The following is a 23,734-nucleotide window of genomic DNA, read 5'->3' as shown; positions in this document are numbered from 1 at the left end:
TCTGAAATGATATAGGATCTCCTCCTTGAGCAGGGGGCTGGACTAGAAGACCTCCAAGGTCCCTTCCAGCTCTATTCTGATTGAACCTGAATGTAAGGGGTCTTTTCACAAACAGCCCACCAAAATGCTGACTTATGCCTCACACAATCCAAGACATCTGAATACAAGAAGGCTACACATAGGGCATGTCCACATCAATCACATCATGTCTACATCAATCAAGACAAGGGAGATAATATGTTCTCTGCCAATAAAAGTCAACACTCCCTGGCCATGGATACTGATCACACCAATCTGCAGCTGTTATAAAAAAGACAAAATTTCAAAAAATGGTTTTACAACAGTCCTCGACCCAAGATCACAATTGAGCCCAATATTCCTGTTGCTAAGCGAGACAGCGGTTAAGTGAGTTTTGCCCCATTTTACGATTTTTCTTGCCACCGTGCTTCAGTGAATCACTGCAGTTATGAAGTTAGTGGCGAAGTTGTAAAGTGAGTCTGGCTTCCCCATTGACTTTGCTTGTCAGAAGGTTGCAAAAGATGATCCCATGACCCCAGGACGCTGCAACTGTCATAAATATGAGCCAGTTGCCAAGCATCTGAAGTTTGAACACATGACTGTAGGGATGCTGTAGTAGTTGTAGGTATGAAAAATGGTCATAAGCTATTTTTTCCAGTGCCATTGTAGCTTTATATGATCGCTAAACAAACTGTTGTAAGTAGAAAGAAATACAGACTAAGCTACCACTATAATATCTTTTATATCTTTATATAATTGTTACATAAAGCAACAGATTTATTGTTGTACTACAAAAAAAGTAGAACCATTGACATCTGGTTAACCTCCACGGGAGCTGAATGCCAGCTTAGAGAGGCGTTTGGTCTATTCCAGGACATGCCATCTTACATTCTCTGTAGTAACAACATCATTGTTAAAGTAACCATCAAATCTTAAAGTTCAGAACTCCCCCACCCCTCCAATTTTCGTTCTAAAAAAATATACTGGCACCGGGTTTAGATCCTGTTGCCATTTTTACTTTGTGATTATATCTGCTTGAATTTCATACTGTTTTATTCACTTTATGCATTTTATATCTTTTTAAAACCTTTCTTTTGCAAATCACCACAGTGCTCTGGCTATGGAACAGTACAAAATTGTAAGTTACAAATAAATCCAAACAGTGATGGGATTCAATTTTTTTTACCACCAGGCTTGGAGGGCATGGCAGGGGAAGGATACTGTAAAATCTCCATTCCTACCCCACTTCAGGGGAAGGATACTGTAAAATCCCGATTTTGGGAGCCAGTCAGAAGTGGTATTTACCGGTTCTCCAAACTACTCAAAATGTCCGCCACCGGTTCTCCAGAACTGGTCAGAACCTGCTGAATACTACCTCTGAATCCAACCTGCAGAAAGTTTGGACTGATTGTTACTTTATTTTTTTTTAAAGAGGTTTGGTACTTATGATTTAAACCATTGAAAGTCTGACCAAGCTGAGGGAGGTGTAAATAAACCACAAAACTAACAAACAGAATTTTAGCTGCAAATCTAGACCTGTTGCTACGCGTCATGAAGGACTCTGGCATAACTATGCCACTGCATTCACCCCCTTTTAGGCCCTCCAAAACTACATTTGGATGGTGTTAGATCTGGGCAACGAGAGACAGACTGCGGACACGAAGTGACTTAACAGCTCTTTATTAGTAGTAGTAGTGATCCAGCTTGCTCTGTGGTCGGAGGGTTCCCCTTTTATAGGGATCGGGTACGCCCCTCGACCAATCAGAACGATACCTGTTTCCCGCTGTGGCAGCGGACCAGAGGGGAGACTTGCCACGATATATGCTAATATCTAAAAGATGGAGTTATAAAACATTAACATGGAAAAAATGGGGCTGTCCTTAAAGAGAGAATTCTTGTCCACCTTCTATGATCACCTTGGCCCCGGCTGAGATATGGGAAGCAGTCCCATGAGGATGTTTTAACATCCTGAACAGATTCAGGATTGGAGTCTAAAAATCCTGTAGTGTTAGCGGAGCCTCTTCAGCTCTTGATGTTCTTCAGAAAGGGAAGGTACACCATCTGGCCCTACCCCAGCACATGGAGTTGAAATGTGGAGCAGGATGGGTGTCTTGGACGTGACTATGGTTGAAAATCCAAGGTGGAAAATGGCATCCTGCTAAGCTGAGGAAACAAATTGGCCCCAGCCACTGCCACAAGCCTCTCCAACTTTTATTATTGTCAGAGGCATGGAGGGCTGGGAGTGGGGTGGGGAATGTGAAAAAAAAATGGCCTGTGTAACAGAATAATGGAAGAATGACATATTTGTCTTTTAAGTATAAATATGAACAGCTATGGAGATCTGGTGCTGTGGTGCTGCTAGGTTTTAACTCCAGGAACATTCATCTATTGCCAGGAAACAGATTTAGTACCTGAGGGATTGCAGTTTCAAATACCTTCTGCATTTCTTTTTTAATACGCTGCCAAGAATTTAAATTGGTAAAAGCTGGGGACTGACAAAAGGGGAGGAAAAAACCCGTCCTGATCCCCAAGAGCTTTTCTGGCACAAGTTTATCAGGGAATATGGTACCGTTATTTTTACTCTATTTGTTATTTTTTGGGTGGTGGTCAAGGAACTCATCTATAACTCGATGACTTCTACCCCCACATCTCTTTTCGAAAAATGTTAAAACAAACACAGGTTGGATTCTCTGGGTGATGCTAGGAGCTGTCATTCATTTTATATACAATATACTTTCTTGGACTGAACTTATTTTAGCATATTTTTGCAGAGGTCGGGAATGGGCAAAAATGAAAGCTGACTTCAGAACACTCATTCAGGCCGAATAACTCCTAACCAGCAGGAGTATCTCTAGCAGAATAAAACAGGGCCCAAGATGCTTGGAGCTGCTCCAAACACATTTGCTGGCATTTGAAGAATTTATTGAAAAAGAGGGGAAGAGGAAAGCAGAATTCAAAAGCAATTGAAGAAGTTCAAATCCATGGACATCTTGAATTGCTCGACTGTTTGATTCCATCATAGTGAACAGCTCTGCTTGTTTTTTATTATTTTATTATTATTATTTATTCACATTTCTAAACCGCCCCCTCTCCCAAAAAGGGACTCGGGGCGGTGTACAGTCCACAATAAATCACAGATAAAATACAAATATAAATAGAACTATAAATATATGTATGTATGTGGAGGAGGTTAAAATTAAGAGTACTGTACAGAAGAATAAATATGAGGCTAAAAGCCCTAAAAACAATTAAAACTAAAACATTACCCTTAAAATAACCAGATGAGAATATACTACCAGGAGTTCATAGATGTAACATTTATAATCATGCCAGGCCAGCTAGTCGGAACAGGTGAGTCTTCAATTTTTGTCGGAAGGAGCGGAAGTCCGAGGTGGTTCTAATGTCGGGTAGAACGCCCTTGAAATACTGAGACACAGATCGGACAGTGGCCAATGCTGCTGGCTTGGTTCACACTGATGGAATATAATGAAGCATTCGAGGGTATCTGCCAGGCTTACACAGGCTGCTGTGGGTATGACAGTGGGAGGACAGCTTCATTAAAGGAGACCCACTCCCTTTCTGTGAATTGGACTCTTTCAGAATAGAAACAGTTGAGATGCTGGTATCCGGGGGGGGGGGGGGGAGGCTTCAAAAATTTCAGCAACGCGTTCTCTGCTCGGAAGCTGGGTGGGTGTGGCCTAGCCAGCCTCCTGCACCACAGCGGAGGGGGGGCATATTCACCTTCCGCAGGCTTTCCTCGAGCCTCTGGGAGGGCAAAAACTGCCTCCCCCAGGCTTTGGAGGCCTTCCGAGAGACCCATTTCCCCCCCCCCCCACACACACACAGAGCCTCTGTGCAGGCCCTGCACTTACCTCACATCCAAACCGGGGCCCGTGGAGACTCCTGGGAGGGGCATGGTGTGGTGGCAAGGGCGTGGCATGGTGGGTGGGGCCAACCAGGGGCAGGATTTGGAGGTTCTCCAAACCGGCTATACCGTTAGCTACAGATTCTCCCGAATCCAGACGAACCTGGAGCAGCCCAACCTTGCTGTTATCCATGTTATGATGGCTTCCATAACAGACCATGCTAATGCATTGCACATGATGCTGCTCTAAAGAAAGTTCAGATGCTGTAGTTAGCTCGAAATAAGGATATACATATCTTGCCAATGCTTAAACAGATGCACAGACTCTTAGCCTGCCTCTGGGACTGGGTGCAATTTAAAGTGCTTGCTTTTAAAACTCTAAATAATGTGGAGCTTAGAGAATTATTTTACAATGAGTCCTGGGGAAAAAAACAAAAACCAGGATATGCTTTTGACTGCATTGGAAGTGCTGTAACCATTTTGGTATCACTGCAAGTGAGCAAATCTTAGCTATTGGAAGAGGGAAGAAAGGAAGCATGGCAGGTTGTTTATTCTTCTTCTGCTCATTACATCAGAAAAAGAAAAGAGAGTTTCAGTGCTTACTGGAAAAGACTTGGACACCCAGAGTGCAAAATACATTTCAACCCCATCCCTTCTCTGTTTCTTTGTTCTTTGTGTTATACTTCACTGGTAGATTTTCAGTCTGTGTGTTGGCTGAAACTAGTACAATTCAAGCACTATAGTTAATTCTCTACCTCAATTTGTAGCTCAGGGGGAAATCTGCGTATCTTACCAATAGCTGGAAAATTCAGACATTCAGACAGGTTAAAGAACATATGAGCTTTTTCTACTGTTTCACATCTTTTCTGCAAGATGGTGAACTTCTTTTATTAATAAAAACAATCGTATCCTTACAATTTATATTGATACTGTTTCCTGGTTGCTTATTTGTACCCTATGACTATCATTAAGTGCTGTACCTTATGATTCTTGATGAATGTGTGTCTTTTTATGTAGAGAGAGAATATGCATCAAAGACAAATTCCTTGTGTGTCCAATCACACTTGACCAATAAAGAATTCTATTCTATGCTATTCTAAAGAATGCATATGATGGTTTTAGTCTACCCTGACAGAACAAATAGCAAAGTGTTTTTCCTATAATTTATTCTTTTTGAAGAACTTCAGACCAATTGGGTAGACAAATGATTCTTTTCATCTGAAGTGACATGTGTATTTTGTTTTGTGTACAAATGGTCACATTGTAGGCAAAACTGGAGTGATCCTTGGATAGACTACAAAAGCACTAGTGAGTAGTAGCACTGTTAGAGTCCATAACAGCCTTTTTCAACTTGGTACCTCCAGATGTTGGGGGATACAGCTTTCAGAACTAGATTTGAAAACTCGAATCGAATGGGCCATTAATAAACTGTATTATGCAATTAAAAGGCCTCATACATAAGCAGCAAATAAATTTAACACATAGTAAATATATGCATTTTTTTAGCCAAGCAAATGGACAACAAAACTTTGCAACATTCAGAATTTGTCTAAGAGCTAATATGATATCAATCAGTGTTGAACTTCTCTAGCACAACTGGGTATCACAACATAATCAATAACAAGCTTTTGGAAACAGGTCTGGAATGAACATGGCCCTTTCCTCTGCTTCTACTCTTGAGTTGTGAGCATATGCACACACAACAATGTATACAAAGGATCTTTAAATAGGTCTGGACTCTGGAGCCTAGGCCACACAAGCTATTGTGGCATTGCACAATTTTGAAATAATGGCCACTCATTATATTTTTCAAGGGCACAAAGTGAAAGAATAAAACATAACATTTGTAGGTCAGTGGAGTAACTTAATATTAGAGGCTTCTGGAAATTGTATCTAAACTTTCAAGCTAAAGAAAACTTTGCAAGATAGTGTTAGATCTGGGCAACGAGAGAACAGACTGCGGACACGAAGTAACTTAACAGCTCTTTATTAGTAGTAGTAGTGATCCAGCTTGCTCTGTGGTCGGAGGGTTCCCCTTTTATAGGGATCGGGTACGCCCCTCGACCAATCAGAACGATACCTGTTTCCCGCTGTAGCAGCGGACCAGAGAGGAGACTTGCCACGATATATGTTAATATCTAACACCCCTCCCCTCCTAGACGGAACATTGCGGTTAGTAACATAGTCCTTTAGGTACGTTGGTGTTTGCCTTACTCGGGAGGAGCGTCGCAGTTCGGGTTGGTTAGAAGTAGTTTCAGGATCGGGTGCTTTCTCTGCTTCGTGTTCGGGGGGTTTCGTGCTTTCGTTGCTTGGGCGTTCCGGGGTCTGCTCGCTTACGTTGCTTGGGGTTTGTTCTGCTTCGTGCTCGGTCTCTTGTTCTGACCTGGGCTCGCAGGTGTCGTAGTTCTCTGTGTTGGGGCTCTCGAGTGGCTGACCTTGCGTTGGTAGGTAGCTCTCGTCCTCGGTTCGTAGGTCTGAGTGTGCTAGGCGACCCCGAAGCTGATCGATGTGCCTTTTCCAGTTCCGCCCATCTTCTAGTTCCAACAGATACGATCGTGGACCCGTGATGCCAATGACCTTTGCCGGCATCCACAATGTCCCCCCTGCATAGTTGTGGGTGTATACTGAATCCCCTATGCCAGTGGTGGGCAACCTTTTTTTTCAACTGAGCCAAATCTCGCCAAAACCACAATTGAAATTTATTTGGAGAGCCGCATTTTTAAAACCGAAAATACATAGGATGGTACACTGTTTTTAGTTTCAATAAGTTTTTATTGAGAATATTCCGCATGCAAGTATCCACATAGGTGGGGAGGATACAAATAACACAACTAATAAAATAAAAACTTTAGAACGATATTATTTATCGATAACGTTAAATTCCGTAAAATTTGCCTTACAATGTAGAGAAAATTGCATCCTGACAATGACTGACAAAGTCACAACCACTAATGTGAACATTGGCCTTGCATTTCCTTGGATAGTTTGAGTAAGTCAGGTTTGTATGTTGTTGCTTTTAATTTCATCTCCCTCTCCCACTTTCTTTCTTTTTTTCTTTTTCTTTCTCTCTCTCTCTCTGGCTCTTTGTCTCTCTCTCCCTCCCTCCCTCTCTGTCTCCCTCTGTCATTTTCTCTGGGTGTCTATCTGTCTGTCTCTCTCTCTCTGTATCTCTGTCTCTCTCTCCTCCTTCCCCCATCTCTGTCACTCTGTGTGTGTGTGTGTGTGTGTGTGTGTGTCTGTCTCTGTCTCTCCCTCTGTCTCTCTCCCCTCCCTCTCTCTCTGTCACTCTGTGTATGTGGGTGTGTCTGTCTCTCACTCATTCACTTAATCACTCACTCTCTGTGTCTCTCTCTCTCTGTCTGTCTATCTTTCTCTCCCTCCCTCCCCCTCTGTGTGTGTGTGTGTGTGTCTGTCAGTCTCTCTCTGATTCCCTCCCTCACTCCCTCTCTGTTCCTCTCTCTGTCTGTCTGTCTCATTCACACACACACACACACACACACACACACACTGTGGTCACCTTGTTGAGTGTTCCAATCACATTTCAAATGTGATTGGAACACTCAACAAGGTGACCACAGTGTGTGTGTGTGTGAGTGAGACAGACAGACAGAGAGAGGAACAGAGAGAGGGAGTGAGAGAGGGAATCAGAGAGAGACTGACAGAGACGAATCAGAGAGGTACTTTTAACTACCTGGCAGCGGCGTTTTGGCTTGGGGGGCTCCTCAGAACTTCCCAAGACTTCGGAGGGAAGTTTACAGCCCTCCCTCGGAACGCTTCGGAGGGAAGCTTCTTCAAAAGCCCTGGCGAGTGACAAGAAGTCTCCCAGGCTTTAATTTGCCGAGCTGTGCGCACGCGCCTGTTTTCCACGCCGTGGAGCAGCGGCGAGATTCTGCGCGGCGAGCGATGATTCCGGGGGCCATCCGGGAAGATGAGGAACGCGAGGGGGGACCCTGCCCCCCCACTGATGGCCCCCGGAATCATCGCTTGCCGCCCAGAATCTCGCCGCTGCTCCACGCCGTGGAAAACAGGCGCGCGCGTACAGCTCGGCAAATTACAGCCTGGGAGACTTGTCTCGCCGGGGTTTTGCAGAAGCTTCCCTCCGAAGCCCGAGAGGAGGGAGGGAAGCGGGCGCCCGGCACACAGAAGAGCCAGATTAAAATGTTTAAAGAGCCGCATTTGGCTCGCGAGCCGCGGCTTGCCGACCACTGCCCTATGCTAAAACTCCGAATTTTGCTTGTAGAGTCTGGGGGAGCTGTGGCAGAGTAATTTGGGTGAAGACGGTCCAGGTGAGACCGTAGACGGCGGCCCATGAGTAGTTCAGCAGGGCTCCTACCCGTCGTTGCGCTGGGGGTAATGTGTTGGATCAATAGGTAATGGTCAATGCGTGTTTGCCAATCACCTGGACCCATCCTAGCGAGGGCCTCTTTTGCGAATCGCACCATTCTCTCCGCCTGTCCGTTTGATGCCGGATGGAATGGCGCGACGAGGGCATGCCGAATTCCCTGACCTGCTAAGAATGTTTCGAATTGCATGGCCGTGAACTGGGGCCCGTTATCGGAGACCAGGAGGTCGGGCAGGCCATGAGTGGCGAAAAGTCGCCGTAGAACCTTAATGACTGCCTCTGCCGTGGTTGAAGTCATTAGGACTACTTCTAGCCATTTGGAGTATGCATCCACAACTATAAGGAACGTCTGACCTTGAACTGGCCCTGCGAAGTCAATGTGTATTCTCGACCAGGGTGCTTTCGGCTTTTCCCATTCTGTGGCGGGCGCTTCCGGGGGTGCTGGTCTCGATTCTTGGCATGGATCGCACGTGGCCACCCACTCCTCTATCTCTTTATCCATGTTTGGCCACCAAACGTAACTTCTCGCTAACGCCTTCATCCTAACGATCCCCGGGTGCCCAACATGTAATGCATCTAACACATTTCTACGTAACGCATAAGGAATAACAACTCGATCCCCCCACAATAAACAACCTTGTAACACTGAGAGTTCGTCCCGTTTCGACCAAAACACTTTGAATTCTGGGCCCACATTTCCCTTCGGCCACCCCCTCCAAACCCAAGTTTGAACTTGCTTTATTAAACTGTCTTTCGAGGAGAACCTTGCAACGTCGCAGGAAGAAACCGGTCCAGAGTCCAAACAGTCAATGAGCAACACCGGTACTTCGGGAGTGGGGTCTGGCAAAAGGTCCGGTAGTGGGCAACGGCTGAGTGCGTCTGCGTGTCCAAGAGTGGAGCCCGGTCAATGAATTAACTTGTAGGAGTACGCAGCCAGGAAAACAGTCCACCTGGTCATGCGTGGAGAAAGGGAGACTGGGGTGGGGCGGTTTCCCGCCAACAGTCCCAACAGCGGTTTGTGATCAGTAATTAGTTCAAAATCGCGGCCGTAGAGGTATTCATGGAAACGTTTTACTCCAGCTACCGCAGCTAACGCTTCCCTGTCCATCTGGCTGTAGTTCCTCTCGGCCGATGAAAGAGTCCTAGAGTAGAAAGCGATGGGTGCTTCTTTTCCGTCTGGCATCCTGTGGCTAAGGACTGCGCCGACTCCAAAGGGTGATGTGTCGCAGGTCAATACTAGCGGTAGTGTCTGGCTGTATTGGACTAACAGCGAGTCAGTGGTGAGCAGGCGCTTTACCCCGGCAAAAGCTGCTGCTTCGGATCGTCCCCATCTCCATGGTGCGTTTCGCTGTAGTAGTCGATGTAGCGGCTCAGCAACGGTCGCCTTCTGTCTCAGAAAAACGCTGTAGAAGTTAAGTAGTCCGAGGAAGGCCTGCAGCTCAGTCTGGTTACGTGGTGTGGGGGCGTCCTGGATCGCCTTAATTTTCTTTGAAGTGGGGTGTATTCCCTGACCATCGATTCTATATCCCAGGAATTCTACGCTAGGCACGTTAATTTGGCATTTTTCTTTTTTAAGGCGGAGACCCTTCTCTCTGATTCTGGCCAAAACAGTTCTGACTCTTTTATTTAATTGCTCGTTTGCAGCGGACACCAAGATGTCGTCGAAATAGGGGACGACTCCCAGTATCCCTTGCAAAAGCCGTTCCATGACGCTCTGGAACAAAGCTGGAGCAATGCTCACACCGAATTGCAGCCGGTTGCATTTGAATGCCCCTCTATGCGTCACTATAGTTTGGGCCTCCGCTGTGGCGCTGTCCACGGGCAATTGCTGGTAAGCTTGTGCCATGTCTAACTTTGCAAATATCTTTCCTGGCCCCAACGAGTGCAATAAGTGCTGAACTACTGGCACAGAATATGCGCTTTGTTGTAGTGCGACATTAATTGTGCATTTATAGTCCGCACAGATGCGGACTGACCCGTCTGGCTTAACTGGGGTCACAATGGGCGTTTCCCAGCGCGCGTGATCCACCGGCTCAAGGATTCCTTGCTCCACTAGCTTATCTATTTCCTTATCTATTTTTGGGCGGAGTGCAAAAGGCACTCGTCTCGGTTTAAGTCGGATTGGCGCCACTTTGGGGTCTAAGTTGAATGAGATTGGTTTACCCACATACTTACCAAGACCGGGGCTGAACACATCCTCGAACTCCTTAAAGATCTGCTCAGCGCTGCTGTTCTCCACGCTGTTGATCCCGGTGACTTCCAGCCCCAAGGCTTCAAACCAATCTAGTCCTAGAAGGTTCTGTAATGGTGCGGTGGCGACGGTCACGGGCAGCTGGGCTACGATGTCCTTGAAACGGATCTGGAATGTGCCTTGGCCCACGATGGGGACTTGGTTCCCCTGGTAGTCTCGCAGCAGGATGTCTGGAACACGTAGTTGGCTCTTTTTGAGGCTAGGGATAGCCTGTTTCATGGATGCCCATGAAATGATCGTCAGGGACGATCCTGTGTCAACTTCTAGCTCGCAAGGTGAGCCCTCCAAGAGGACTGTGACTTTCAGCTTTTTTGGCTGCTTGGTGCGGACCTGACTTATCGTGGTGAGATACGTTCGCAACTCCTCTCTCTGGGTCAACTCTATCTCAGCATCTGTATCCTGAAAATACTCTCGTTGAGCGTCTTGATAGAACGCTCTTTCAGCTCTTTGTGTGTAATCTCTCTGGGGATACGCTCGCTCAGCTCTTTGGGAATTTTCTCTCTGGGTAAACACTTGTGGATTTCTCTCTGGGCGCCCTTTTTGATTTCGCCAAGCCCCTGGGTTGGGCTTCTGTTGGCGGTACATGGGTGGCTGCCTTGAGGCAGGGACTTCGCTCCGGCACACTCGTGCGATGTGCCCAAGTTTGTTGCAGTGCGAACAAACAACGTTCCTGAACCTACAGGTAGACCGGGGGTGATTCCCTCCGCAGCTTGCGCAGGGCGGCAAACGGAATCCGGGTCTCCCCCCAGGTCTCACGTGACTGCTCCTCATCAGGTGACTTTCCTCGAGCTCGGGATCCTCGAAATCTGGAATGGTGTCCTCGTAGTGGACTCTGGTGTGTCTTGGCGCTGGCTGGCCTGTGTTGAATCCGCGTTGAATTGTCTCCACTGATCTGTCTGCTGCTTCTGAAGCTCTTGCCTCGTCGAGTACAATCTGTAGGCTTAAATTGGTTTTGGCTAACAGCCGTTTTTGTAGGGAAATGTCTCTCAGCCCGCTAACGAGTCGATCCATAATCTGCTCATCCAGGTCTCTGAATCCACAATGTGTGGCTGCTTTTCGTAGAGCTGCAACGTACTGGTTGATAGATTCTCCCACCTTCTGGTTCCTCGTGTTGAATGCTTGGCGGCAAACATGGCGGGAAGGTTTTGGCGTGTAATGAGTCTGTAGAGCCTGTTGCAACGCCGTCCATGATACTGCCTGTATTGGAGTAGGTGCGGTGAGGTCTCTGGCCGTGTTGAAGACTTCTTTTCCGCAGTAGCCAAGGAAGATGTTTTTCTTCCGGGCGTCGGTGATCCCTGTGTATTCGTTCGCTTCGAGAAAACACTCGAAACGAATCATGAAGGCTTCCCATTCGTCGTTCGCTGGGTCGAATGGAGCGGGGGGAGTGTGCATCGCCATCTTCTCTCGTTTGAATTTGCCGCGCTGTGGTGACCTGAGATGGCTGCCGGAATTTCTGCCGAATTCCTAGGCTGGATCAAATCCGGAGATTCTGGAGGTAGCGTTCTTCGTCCTATCTGTCTCTCGATCCCACCTTCGTCGCCAATGTTAGATCTGGGCAACGAGAGAACAGACTGCGGACACGAAGTGACTTAACAGCTCTTTATTAGTAGTAGTAGTGATCCAGCTTGCTCTGTGGTCGGAGGGTTCCCCTTTTATAGGGATCGGGTACGCCCCTCGACCAATCAGAACGATACCTGTTTCCCGCTGTAGCAGCGGACCAGAGAGGAGACTTGCCACGATATATGTTAATATCTAACAGATAGAGTTTGATTTTTATAGTGTAGGGGAGAGAGTTGGAAAGAAGTATTTTGAGGACTGTGATCACAAACACACACACATCCTATACATACACAATGTAAACATCATGATAGGGTTCCTGGGTTGTTGGTTGGTTTGTTTGTTTTGTTTTGTTTTCTGAGTGGATAGAAGGTAAGTTTCATTTTCTTTGTATGAAAATTTTTGTTAGCTTTTTTTTTAGTAGTGCTTTCCTTCTGCTGTTTTACCGCTTTATACCTATCTCTTCCCATGGAATTTAGAGTCTCAAGTTAGCATTACTAGAATTGGGGGGGGGGAGATAGGAGGGGATGGGGGCAAACAGATATAATATATATGTTCTCACATCAGTCATCTGTATGCCTTAGTTTACCATGGAGAAAGCAGCTAAATTCTTTAAGTCAGTGGGAACTTGTCTTGAGTGCTTAATATGAAATCAGGCCAGCTTTAACAAGGAGCAAGGGCAGGTCTATCATCAAGTAAGTGATGAAACATTCACTTCAAAAACCCCATTTGAATATGTGGAAAGTAATATAAGAAAAGTGATTGGTCCAAAGTATGAATTACATGTGGGCAAATGTCTTGTACAAAAGTACGTTACTCCTAAATGTGCATTTTGGAAGGCAGATAATGAAGTATAGGAATGGCACACATTAAATAATACACTGTACAGATTTAATATGCAGTTCTCATTATGTATATATTTGACATTAAAAAAACTGTCTGCAACCTATTTAGGGCAAACCTCTTGGATTGAACCAAACACAAATATTTTTCTATTCACTGTGGCATTCAGTCCAAGTATGTGTGCTTTCTTAGGCTGTGAACTGGAGTATCATCCAGAAGGGTGCTAGGGCCAAATTAAATTACAAACAGAATCTTTATCTATGCATTCTTATCCAATCATAAACCTGTCATTTGCCAGCTCTCAAAGAATAATACAAGAAAGATATGTACATCCATGCTTGCTTGGGGGAAGAGGGAAATGGGGTGGGAAGACTTATAAGTTGTGTTGATCTCTAACATCAAAGGTTTTCCGCAGTAGAACAGGTATCAACATGTAGCATTTATAGAGTTTTGCTAAGTGACCGAGAAAATTCCAGTTACGTTATCTCTTGAGATAGATCAGTATTGCACTTATAGATCAGAAATGTGAGGCGGGAAGCCTGAAGATAGAAGTTAATTTGCAGTAATCTAAACAAAATGTATAGGTAAGATGACAACTTCATCATCAGTAAGGTGACCAACACCAATGAAAAGGAGGACAAATAAATTGGGGAAAAAATATCGTAAATAAAAGAAATATTTTATTCATTGCAACAATAATACACTAAAATATGATATATGCATAATAAAAACATTTGTAACATTTTATTGTAATTATGCTTACATGCCTGTTAATTATTATTTAAATGAGTACTTTTCCATTGAATTAATATTTTTTGTCAATGTATCATCTTCTAACAATATATTGGAAATATCTGAACAAGAAATATCCTTCATATTGAATTTTACGGCAAGTGCTGCAGTATCAACATTCAATCTCAATCTCAGTCTACTGTGTGTGTATGTGCCGTGTCGTGTTTCGGTAAGAAGTAAACAAAGCCACTTGCACGCGACGCTCTCTCTCAAGGTCTCCCATACGGAGCGCATGCGTCTCATAATTGCATCTTATACTGCACTATACCGAGCCTTGACGAATTGTCATGTCAAATACAAATACGTCACATAACGCGCAACAGATTAGTCTTCAAATATCGAAAAGGAGGACATGTAGGAGGACACTTTTCAAGGGAGGACAAAACTTACAAAAGAAGGACTGTCCTCCCTAAAGGAGGATGGTTGGTCATCTTATCATCAGGCAATTCCTGATTTATCTTCCCTGTTGTACTTTCCCTACAGCACCATGAAGCAAGGCCGAGGTGACTTCATGAATGGAAGCCCATAGGTCCAACTCCAACCAAAGTTTTTAATGAATGCATGGGAAACCTATGACTTCTTCACAGCCACAAAAATACTCCTTTAAATGTATTATAATTTAGGACCAAGACATCATTAGGGATCCACTTCCCAAAGTTCAAAGAGTTAACCCTTCACTGTTACATTGTCTTCTTCATCTGAATGGTAGTTGTACTTGCTCTAAGATGTCAAGGGAATTAAATCAGAGCTACATTGAACTTTTTATTTCTCTCCAGTTCACGGTGTTTATGAAGTTCAGGGTGCGGCAATGATTTAAATAGTATTTATGGAAATTCAGTGGGCTGGTAAAGAAAGGTTGTCTTAATCAGGACTGTTTTCCCCCTTGATTTCTTTGATCAGTGAAAAGACAATATCTACGTTTATTGTTGACTGGAAACCTCTTAGAGACATTTTGAGTGAACAGCAAAAAGTGAATTTAGGATTTATGGTTTTGATGATTAGACAGGATAGATTATAGAAAGAAGAGAGTTATGTCGTAACCACAGAGTAATTACGAGGTAAACTTATAATTGTATTTATAACTGCTATAAAGATGATTGGAAGCTACTTATTTCTATGTTTTCTTTCCTTATTGTTGTTTTTTTTAATTCTGTCTTGCACTTTTAGTTTTCTTTTTTATTTCTTCTTTTCTTCTCACTTCATATTAGCTTGTATTGGTTTTCAACTTAGAAAAAATAATATTAAAAAAAGACTTTTTTTCCTCTTAAATTGCAGTGTTAGGTGGCTTTTGTTAGGAAAAAGATGTGACCAAGCTAAAAGGATTTTTTAAAACTCTAAGAATTGGAAAAAAGTGAAGATTGCTTTCCAAATTATATCCAAAATTCTTTTACGCTTACAAAAAATGGGGTAGATACCACTTCCAAGAAAAGTTTTTTTTAAGAAAAATAAATCTAAATTTTGCTTTCAGGATTTATTTAATATTCTTTTTGTTGGTCTTCAGAAAAATGTTAAAATTAGAACTGGTTCAGCACAAACATTTCAATTCAGATAATGTGCCTTGTTTTACTCTTTTTATTCCTTTTATTTTCATTTTGTCATTCTACTTTAGTTTGTTATATTATGTACTTGTTGGGGGCGGTGGTTTATGACTGATAGTTGATTTGTTATTTTAATCATACTGGTGGATGTTTTAAATTTTCTTTCTATACAATACATCATGTAAGCTGCCAAGAATTACTAGATTGTGGTGGGATATAACAGCAATGAATCCATCAGTCACTGCATAGTAGGTATGTTAATTACAATCTTTCCCAGCACTGTGGCTCCTGTTTAAACTGGGTCATTCCAAAATGGATTGAACATAAATATCAGGACATCTGATCTTAGATTATCATTTTGTCCATCGTGTTTATAAAAGGCTAGTACACAAGTGTACCAAACCCATAAGAACAATGATTTCTTTTGATTTCAGAATGAACATTCTTAAACAAGCACTAATATCTTACTCCTTTAAGTACTGTGTCAAAACCTTAGTCAGTCAATAAGAGTTCACAGTCCTTTACTAAACTTTAAAAAAAAGGGATAATGATCTTGGAAAATCAATCCTGTGCTCAGGATTTTCAGTGAACAAAACTAAACAAATAACAGAAACAGAATTAGGAATATTAGCACAGGAGGAGACTACCCCACAAAAAATCATTATTAAAATGTAGCTTCCTAACAGTTATTGAAAGTGTTTGGATTGTTACTTCAGGTTGGGAAAACCAGTTCTCCAGAGGCTGGGATACCTCCTGATTTCATTTGCTAGAGTTCTGCCAAAAACTCAATTTCTACTACTATCTTTGTTACCTCTATCCTAAATTTTCCTACTGTGATGAGTTATTGCCACGGGCTCCCAGATGCAAGGGTTGTATTTGAAGCATGCACATTATAGATTTCCCTTTTAATCTCAAAAACAAAGGAAAAATACCGCTGGGGAAAAAGCTTGATTTGTTTTGAAATACTGGCTGCTTCACATGATCCCCTGGCTTACATAGTCAGTCTATGCACCTTATTAACTTTATAAGAACTATGTGTTTTCATTCTTCATCAGTTCTGCCCTACTAGTTGTTACATATTCCAATCTTTTATTTAATTAAACACTAAAGAAACTTTACAGGCATCACTGTAGCTAATTACATTTACTAGACGCATAGACCCTTACACAGTAGAATTTAATTTTTTTAAAAAAAATAAAAAAATGTGGTTGGAGATGAGAATATCCAAATACTGCTAAAAGGATTGCATGCATAAATGGTAATATTTTCAGTAAAGTCATATTCCATTCAACTGTCACTGAGGCAATGACTAAATAATGTAGAAGAGTGGGGAAATCAGTAAATGTTAATCCTAAAATGCTTTTAGAATTAAAACTACAGTAATATGCAATAAACTACTTTTAGGAGTTAGAAATCCTATATCTATATACACCCAAAATCTTCTTTATAAATCATAATTTTAAAATATGGGTTTAAACACAGAGGAAACCAACTTACAGTGACGTAGGACATTATATAGTATTTTTGGAAGGATAAGATAGCAGGAGGGCAATAAAGTAGCTTCATATGGATGGAGTCAGAGTTTTGTTTGCTCCAGTGTTTCATGACAAAGAATCATGGGAAGGGGTGGTTTGTTTTGTTTTATAATGTGTCAAGGCTTCCTAATTTATATTATTCCCATTGCTTTGTGGGAAACCATGTGTCTATTTTCAAGAATCCACTTAAAGCAGATACTGAAACTCAGAGCTCATTTAACTTGGTGAATTAAGTTAAAATTGCAAGAATGTACAGCAAGCTAGTCTATGCTCACTGCATGTTATACTAATCATGTAGTTTGCCATTAAGTAGATTTCTTTTTCACTCTCTCTAATAGAGCAATCCAAACTGACATGTGGATTAGGATTCTGGTTCTAGAAATACAAATAGAGAACATAATGTAAAAGTAGTTTTAAATAGATAAAATGCTTTATGAGGTATACATAGCCCAATTTACAAACAAATCAAAATCTCCTCCAAAATGTTAAAACCATGAAAATGAAGCTAAGAACTGAGACTGAAATTGCTATTGTTACTATTATTACTACAAGAAATACTATGGTATGTTGAATTTAACATTTCCAGATTGGCGAATCTGTAGACAACACAGGATTTGAACTTCATTAAGCATACTATTTCTTAATTGGTCTTTTTGAATCAATCCTGCAGATCTATTTTTTCTGTAATCCACTGATGGGGACCACCATAAGCTTCCTACAGAAGCAACAGCTCATTTTCTTCTGTCCAACAAGGGAATCTCACTAATAAAAAAAAGGAGATAATTTTCATTAATTCCCTTCTTTCCCTAAAGATTTTACATTTACCTACTTCAGTGGGGTTGGGAATTCTGTATGGAAGTGAGCGCGGTAGCACTGAGGTTACAAAAGAAGGGACAATTAGTGAGAATTGCTTCCCCTCTTCAGCCAGTGGGAATATTCTGAGTAGAATTAAAGCCACATGTTAAAAAAAACACCCTCCAGTTTCCACTAGATGATGTTTGGAGACTTGTGTCTCTATCTTGGTTCATGCATAGAGAACACAATGACACCCCATTCTCTACGCTGATCTTTTTCAGTATGTGTGCTTATGTGAAAATAAGTAATACAAAACGGAGGATTAAAAGAGAAGGCTGAAAATCACATCATGCTGAGCGTGCTCTCTCTCTTTCTCTCATAATAATAAAGCCTCGGGGATCATTGTACTTACTTAGCAATTTTTAAGCATCTTCCATCAAAAGACCTCCATGTGCTTTGAAAACATTAATTAAACTTGACTATATTCACTCACCGGTGGTAAAGATTATTAATCCCACTTTACCTCTGGGAAACTGAACACTAGGACATGAACAGGTATACAGGTAAAGTTGTACCCTGGATAACTACAGGTAGTCCCAAGTGACCTGATTGATAAAAAATTGCACATATATACCTATATGGGCATGTGCCTATGTATTTCAAATTAAAGATTATTTTGTTATCGTTCTTTCTTTTTGAAGCTTGATAGAAATGTCACCCGAGGGAAAATAAGATAACAGCATCCTTAGAGATGTCATTTATACAAAATGTGCTGTACAAGTTCAATTTCTGTACTAGCAAGCCCCCAAAATGGGAATTGAAATTAAGAAACAGAAGAGTGCTGGTGAGGCTGCTGATAGAAGAGTAAAGTTCCGAAAAATAACAAAATTAGACAAGAGAAGAACCCAAAAAAGAATCCAGAAAAGAAAACCCAGAAGGCAAGGATTAAGATTCCATTCTTAAGTTTTTGTTTTGTTTTTGTTAACAGCTCTTGTCTATCTTGCTACTGTTTTCTAGATCCTTCCTAACAACAGTTATGTGAAAGTGTGCCAGATCCTTAGAGAGTGTTGTTGGCTCCTAAGAAACAAAGCCTTTAGAAACAGCTCCAATATCTCAGGTTCTAATGAGGATTTAATCCCTTGTATATCTTGTCTGAAGGTGAAATACTGGACTGCTGAACTTCAGTTTGCATACATTGCACTGTTTTTTCCCACATTTCTTCATTGCTGAGAAAAAGCTCCACTGGATACTTATCTTCTGCATTCAAGTAGTAAATACTTTTGGGGGGGTGGGGGGTAGGTGCTTTTTAATTCACTGTTGTGAATTCAACATTCAATATTCAAAGACATTTCAATCTAATTCACTTTTATCTTATTCTTTTCTGGGCAGGTGAATTCACTTCAAAGAGAGCAGTAGGATGAGTTTGATGAAGCTTTTTTTATTTTCTAAAGGTGCCTAGGGGTCAATGTAGAAACCCAATCATTTTTTTTATAAAGAAAAATAAGGCTAGACTTTAAAGATCAGGCTTGTCAGATGCTAGATTCCTTGCGTAAAACAAAGTTAGGGTGTTGTTGTTTTTTAAAAAAATTGAAGTAGGACTATGAGACACAAAAGTGGTGTTCAAGGCACTAGAACCTTCCGGGTACTTGTTATTATTTATTATTTAGCGGCCACACATACCAGGCTGAGAACCCAAAACAACCCATCGTTTCCACAGAAAAGCTGGGACGAAATAACAAGAACGATAAGCATCTCAGAGGCGAGAGTCACAGGGCTAAGAACTCGTGCACAAAAATAGTTGCATAAATTTTAGGCTGGAGAGAAGAGATCGGATTCCCTGCAAGGCAGGCAGGCAGGCAGGCAGGGCTCATCTTCGTTCGGCACCCGTCCTTAGCTTGGTTGCTTTCTGATGAACCTCAGGTTGGAGGATCCCGGATCCAATTGGGAAGATTCCCTCAATCCAGGAAGACGACACGCTTCGCCGTCCGCAAACACCTCCCCGCTTGCCGCCCTTCTCCATTGCTGACTCTTAATCCCTCCGCCCGCCCCAAAACACGCGTCAACCCAGGCCGGCGATGACCGCCGCTTCTTTCTATCTTCTACCCACTCCACTTCCCCCCACTCCTCCCCCCCTTTCAGACGCCTTGGGATTTTGCGAAAGTAATACATCTAAACTCCCAAACAAATCAATGTTTGCGGATCTGTAATAAGTTTCTTTCGGGCGCCCTCCCTCCCTTTCCCGCCTTCTTTATTTATTTATTTATTTCCTCCCCAGTCCTTAAAAGAGGCGGCGGCGGCAACTTGCAAAGAGCAGCGCTTTGCCAGAGGGTGAATCATAGCTATATTGATTTGATTATGTAAAAGCTCAGGAGGAACCTCGAGCTAGATACAGAAATATCTCATAGCCCAAATCCGCTGGGACCCTCACGCTGGTTGGGGAAAGGAAGGGAGAGAGGCGGGAGAGAGAGAAAGGGGGGAAGCAATCTTATTCTGTTCCTTATAAAAGCATCATTAATTTTCTCACAGCGAAGCTGTTTTGTGTCCGCCCCCCACCCGCCGCCGCCACTATACAGTGCCCGGTGTGTCTCCCCCACCCCCCGCTCGTCTTTTCCTTCTTTTTCTCTTGGATCCACTCAGACCTAATTAACCTCCGCGGCTAGACGCTGCTTCCCCTCCTCGGGAGAAAGCGGCGAAAGAGCGGCCGAGCCTTCCCCAAAGTTGCCTTATAGGGCCATGTCGCCGGGTCCGTCCCGCGAGGCGCGGACACGAAGCGGCGAGCTATGGCACCCTCTTCTGGGGCGTCCGCTCCGCTTGCTCGGGCTTCCTGGAGGGAGAACACAAAAGTCACCAAGCCTCGGCTTTCCCGTCTTCCCTTCCCTCCCGCCGCCTGTCGCCAGAACTTTCGACTACACACAGACACACGCACCACCACACACCTTTCTCTTTTCCTCTCCGTAAAATTCTACCTCGGCCGCAGCGCCCCAACCCAGACGCGAAACCACGGCGAGTTGCAAAGACGCGCTTCCCGCTTGTCTTTATAACGGGGTTAGCTCTTCGTCTGAGCCGCCCCTCGCCTCCCTGGCCGGCTCTCCCCACAGCGTGGAAGGGGGAGAGAGGCCAAAAACAAGCCGGGTCGCCTTTTTAATTTAATTTTATTTTTTTCCCCCTAGTTCAGGCCGGGAAGTCCCGCTTCCCTCCGGCCACCCACTGTCGGGGAGGGAGAAAAAACAACCACCCAGCGTCCCAGCCGCCGTCGTACCGCGTATGCTTCTGTTTCCTCGTTAGGATATTTAATCCTTGGCCCAAGAGTGATCCGCTTCGGCTAAATTCTTAAGCTTATGGTGGGAATGTCTGAATAGTCGCGGTAGACTTTAACAACGGGACTCCCTAATGTTTCCTCCGCAGAAGAAAATACGACCCCTTCATCCTGAGGCCTCTCCTCTCTGTGGGTATGAAGGATTTCCTTGGAAAAAAGGCCCGTTGTGACAGAGTTAAATTCACGGGCGTTTCTCTTCGTTTCGCTCCCTTCAGCTTGGCTGAAGAAAAGGCTTGGTTTAAGTTTTCCTAATACTTTGGATTTTTTTTTCAACTGGTACGATTCCTTTTGTACAACTGGGTGTGATGGCTGGGGATCCCAAAAATAGGCGCTGCTATGTCTACTCCGTTCATAAAATTCTGGCAATTGTAAAACTGTTAGGGGTGGTGGTGGTGGTTTTTTGTATTTTTTTAAAATTAAGAACAAGGGGGAAAATATGACTTGGCTTTTAAGAATTTTTGACTAGTGTCGTCCCGTCCCCCCCCCCCCCTTGTTATCTTTCCAAAAGGTATTTGCTTTTTTTTCTTTTAATGGGAATTATGGGAGTTAATTCCAGGACATATTGAAAGCTTCAGATTGGACAAACCTGGTTTTGACTAGGGGCAGTGTTTCTTTAACTTTTTTTTTCTCTCAAGACTTTTTCCCATTTTAAAAACTTAGGAAGGATCCCAAAAGAACATTTATTCCTATTATATTTTTCGATATGTAGCATATTAAAGATTAAAATTGATGCATTTTGCTACCAGCTCTCATTATTGTTTGATGGAATTTTAATATTGCATTATTTGTCAATGTAGGTTGGGAAATAATCTTGATTTTTGTGGACCCCTAAGAGGGTCTTGGGGGGAGGGGCCCTCCCTCCCAGTAGGCCTCAAGATCACATTTTACAAAATACCGGAGTAGGGCAAATTTGACAACTTCTTTAGACGCCAAAAGTATAGGAAGTCTTGTATTATCCTCAGTATGCCTTCAACCTAGACCTCAGCAATGTAGGATGAGAGTTGAGAAACCCACCCACCCACCCACCCCCGCATTACTTTGTACAGTACAGCAACAATATGGAAGTGATCTGCAATTGCCTTCTTTAAACTTGTTTTACATTTTAAAAACATAGCCAATTTATAGTAATCAGCACCATCCCATAAAACTTATCCCTAGGTCTAAATGGAAATAAATTCTGATTTAAGACATGTTTATATTATTTTGCAATGTAGACTGATCCCTTATCTCAGGCTATTCATAAGACCACATAAATACCTTTTGGAAATACTAGTCTTAGTCTGCACTCTGGCAGTCCCTGGTGTTTTGCCTTCCAAGTACTAACTATGCCCAATTGTGCTTAAATAAATGCCCAATAAAGTCAGCCAGGTGCTTCCACCTGCTGAGCATACCCAGTATATAAGAAGAAGTTTAATGCTTCTAACCTAACCTGTGTTCCCTATGTAAACTCATCCCCATTCGGGGCAATGAAGAATAATACTTTTCCTTGAAGCAAATAGTGCAAACAAACAAGTTTGTTTGTGTTGATGAGAACTCTCCTTAATACTTATTGTGATTGTGTAGTGTTTCTCAACCTTATCAGTTTTAAGATGCATGACAGGCATTCTGGGAGCTGAAGTCCATGCATCTTAAAAGTTGATGACATTGGAAAAATCACTATGATATGGAGAGGATTTTCCATAATATGGTTGAGAACTGTAAAATTAAAGTTTCTTCTATGTTTATGGTCATTGCACCTTCTACAACGAAATTAAATGCCATCTTCAGTGTACATTATAATTATAAAAATAAAACACAAACACATATCCTTCACACTATATACTGTTGAATTGAAAACTGATATTGCATTAATATTGCACTATACAGTAGAATTCAATATAGTTACTGCTCTGGGATAGCAGCTGTCTTTCAGCCTCTTTGTCCTTGTTTTTATTATCCTGTACCGTCTGCCAGATGGTAATAGTTCAAAAAAAGGATGAAATGGATGTTTAAGAATGTTTTGAACTTTCTTAAGGAGGCAGGAGCTATAAAGCTCTTCCAAAGAGGGGAGAGGGCAACTAGTGATCCTCTGGGCAATGACCCTCTGGAGTGCTGTCCTGTCTGCCACTGTACAATTGGCAAACCATACACAGGTGCAGTAAGTTAAAATACTCTCTTATGGTGCAGCCGTAGAAGGTCACAAGCAGTTTTTCATTCAGTTATTGTTTCCTGAGAAGTCTCAGGTAGTATAATCTCTGCTGGGCCCTTTTGACCAGTGCTGCAATGTGAGTGCCCCAGGTCAAGTCCTCTTTTATGCTAACACCCAGAAACTTAAAACTGTCCACTTGCTCCACATTGCTAAGCAAGGGCTGGGTGTCTGATCTCTTCCTTCTATAGTCCATTATAAGCTCCTTGGTTTTATTGGTGTCAATGACCAAGTTATTGTCTCCACACCACGAAAGCAACCGATCCACCTCATCTCAATAGGCAGACTCAACACACACACACACACACACACACACACCGGAGATGAGTCCTACCACCGTTCTATCATCTGCAAATTTAGTTATGCTCTGTGTTTTCAGGTAAATGGATGGCATGGGTCATTCACGTGTCTCAAGTGCATTTTGTCTCCGGAGTGAAACAATTGCCTCACATTTTGAAGTGGACTGTTCTAAATACTGTGAAATATTTTGTGTTCAGAATCTTGCTTTTCCGTATCTTTTCCATGCTCGTCAGTGCAATGCACCCAAATGATATTGTACATTTAATTTCAACTCCAGTGTCGTGTTTCAGTTGATAAAAATAAAGTTCAGGGTAGATTCAATTTCTTTGTTGTCAATTTTTCACTTGATGTCCAGCTTTTGTCATCACTCTAATCTTCTTGGTTCTGAGCTACAATC

The 23,734-nt window shown here is 42.8% G+C and overlaps 1 long non-coding RNA gene across 2 annotated transcripts in view; it reads right to left on the bottom strand.

Moving 5' to 3' along the window:
- The window catches only part of LOC309388117, a 60,911-nt gene extending 39,890 nt beyond the window's left edge, over positions 1-21,021 (bottom strand). Inside the window, exon 1 of one of the 2 annotated variants that reach the window (XR_014174724.1) lies at positions 20,473-21,021. This is a non-coding gene — a long non-coding RNA (uncharacterized lncRNA). Of the gene's footprint in view, positions 1-3,890; positions 3,940-20,472 lie in introns of those variants that run through there. The other variant, XR_014174725.1, reaches the window with a different exon arrangement.
- Between the last annotated feature and the right edge of the window lie 2,713 nt (positions 21,022-23,734).

Source organism: Natrix helvetica, assembly GCF_964273705.1.
Source record: "Natrix helvetica genome assembly, chromosome: 2".
Lineage (NCBI taxonomy): Eukaryota > Metazoa > Chordata > Lepidosauria > Squamata > Natricidae > Natrix > Natrix helvetica.
The sequence above is the reverse complement of the archived record's forward strand: the minus strand, read 5'-3'. Positions and strand labels throughout refer to the sequence as shown.